This window comes from Megalobrama amblycephala, linkage group LG20 (genome assembly GCF_018812025.1).
Source record: "Megalobrama amblycephala isolate DHTTF-2021 linkage group LG20, ASM1881202v1, whole genome shotgun sequence".
NCBI classification, from domain to species: domain Eukaryota; kingdom Metazoa; phylum Chordata; class Actinopteri; order Cypriniformes; family Xenocyprididae; genus Megalobrama; species Megalobrama amblycephala.
The window spans coordinates 31,172,299-31,174,842 of NC_063063.1; positions in this window are offsets into that span (position 1 = coordinate 31,172,299).

Sequence of the window (2,544 nt, forward strand, 5' to 3'; positions counted from 1 at the left end):
AATTTCACCTGCCCCAGTTGTTCCACCGGTGCAGGCTGCTGGCGCTCCGTCAGGGGCTGGGTTAGCAGTAACCACCTTTGACGTGAGTAAGCATATCTCTCTCGTACCGCAATTTCGAGAAGCAGAAGTCGACTCATATTTTGGTGTGTTTGAGCGTATCGCGTCCGCACTAAATTGGTCTAGGGAAGTGTGGCCTTTACTGTTGCAGTGCAAATTAACTGGTAAGGCACAGGAGATATGTGCAACTCTATCTTTAGAAGATAGTTTAAATTACGACATGATGAAAGCTGCAATCTTGCGCGCTTATGAGTTAGTACCAGAAGCTTATAGGCAACGGTTTAGAGGCCACAAAAAAAATTCCAGTCAATCGTTCGTTGAATTTCGCCAGAGAGAAAGGTGTTTTATTTGACAAGTGGTGCGCGTCGAGTAAAGTTACAGATTTTAAGACGCTACGAGAACTTATTCTTTTAGAAGAATTTAAGAACTGTATTCCCGAACGTGTCGTTGTTTATTTAAATGAACAAAAGGTGACTTCTTTATCTCATGCGTCTGTCCTGGCAGATGAATTCGTGTTAACACATAAGAACGTATTTACCACCGTCCGTTCTGATAAACCCACGTCCGTTCCTTTGATTAACCAGTCACGACCGAAAGCAGGTGCTCCGAAGTCAAAAGAGGATCGAGAATGCTTTTATTGTCATAAGTCTGGTCATTTAATTGCTGACTGTTCTGTGCTGAAACGAAAGCAGCAGGGCTCTGCGACCAAGAGCGTTGGTTTTGTAAAGGCTGTTGATGTTGCAAATGTTGAGCGTGATGGTAGGCCAGATTCTAGTTATGAACCGTTCTTGACGGAAGGGTTAATTTCTATTATGGGTAAGTCTACAGAACAGGTAAGAATTAAAATGCTCCGCGACACTGGTACTACTCAATCCTTTGTGGTTGCCGGTGTACTGCCGTTCTCTGAGCAGACCTTTTGTGGCAGTAATGTGTTGGTACAGGGCATAGAGATGGGTCTCCTTAAAGTGCCGTTACATCAGGTGCATTTGCAGTCTGAGCTGTGTACAGGTTTTGTAAAAGTAGGAGTTCGTGAATGTTTGCCTGTGAAAGGGGTACAATTTATCCTCGGCAATGATCTAGCTGGTGGGAAGGTTTTTCCCGTGTTGGAGGTTTTTGATAACCCTGTGTTAGATCAGGCCGATGAGGTGTCCGAGATGTATCCTGAAATTTTTCCGGCTTGCGCCGTTACGCGAGCCCAGGCTCGTAAGAAAGATGTGTTCGATTTGTCGTCCTCTTTTATTGCACCTATGCTTGCCGATGACGTTTTACCGCCGGTGGTAGGTAAGACTGTTGAAGAATTCTCTCCTATCAGTTCGCACTGTTTGAAGTTGCCCGTGACGCGTGAAAAAATTATTTCTGCACAAACAGCTGACTTGACTTTGCGAAAATGTTTCTCTGCGGTTGTTCCTTTGGAGGAAGCACAACAGAGAAAATCTGCTTATTTCGTTGAAAATGGCTTATTGATGCGTAAGTGGTGTTCTGATGTTAAGGATGATTCGGAATGGAATGTGGTGTACCAAATTGTGATTCCCTCATGTTATCGTCAGCAAGTTCTATTCTTAGCTCATGATCATGATTTATCAGGACATTTAGGAATTAAGAAAACATATAATCGAATTCTGAGGCATTTCTTTTGGCCTCGCCTAAAAACTGATGTCGCTCATTTCTGCCGCACTTGTCACACTTGTCAGGTTACTGGCAAACCGAATCAGGTAATTCCCCCTGCGCCGCTCGTCCCTATTCCAGTGGTAGGAGAACCGTTTGAGCACGTAATCGTTGATTGCGTAGGACCTCTACCTAAAACTAAAAACGGTAATCAATTTCTTTTAACAATCATGTGTAGTGCTACGCGTTTTCCTGAGGCGATTCCATTGAGAAAAATCACAGCTCCGGTAATCATTAAAGCGCTTGTGAAATTCTTTTCTACGTTTGGCTTACCGAAGGTCGTGCAAAGCGATCAAGGTACTAACTTTCTTTCTAAACTTTTTTCACAAGTTTTGACTACCTTGAATATTTCTCATAGAGTTGCAAGCGCCTATCACCCAGAGACTCAAGGGGCTCTCGAACGCTTCCATCAAACGTTGAAAGCGATGCTCAGGAAGTACTGCATGGATACAGGTAAGGATTGGGACGAGGGGGTACCGTTGGTTTTGTTTGCGGCTAGAGAGGCTGTGCAGGAAAGCCTTGGTTTTAGTCCCGCTGAGCTCGTGTTCGGACATACTGTCCGAGGTCCTTTAAAAATGCTCAAGGAAAATATTCTGTCTCTTGATTCCAGCCCAAAAACGAATGTTTTGGATTACGTTAGTAAATTCCGTGAGCGGTTGCATAAAGTTTGTTCTATGGCGAGAGATTCATTGACTGTTGCTCAGGAAAAGATGAAACGTCAGTTTGATCATAAATCGGTTCAGCGCTGTTTTCAAGAAGGAGATCAGGTGTTGGTGTTACTCCCTGTTGTTGGCTCTGCTTTATCTGCACGTTTCTCAGGTC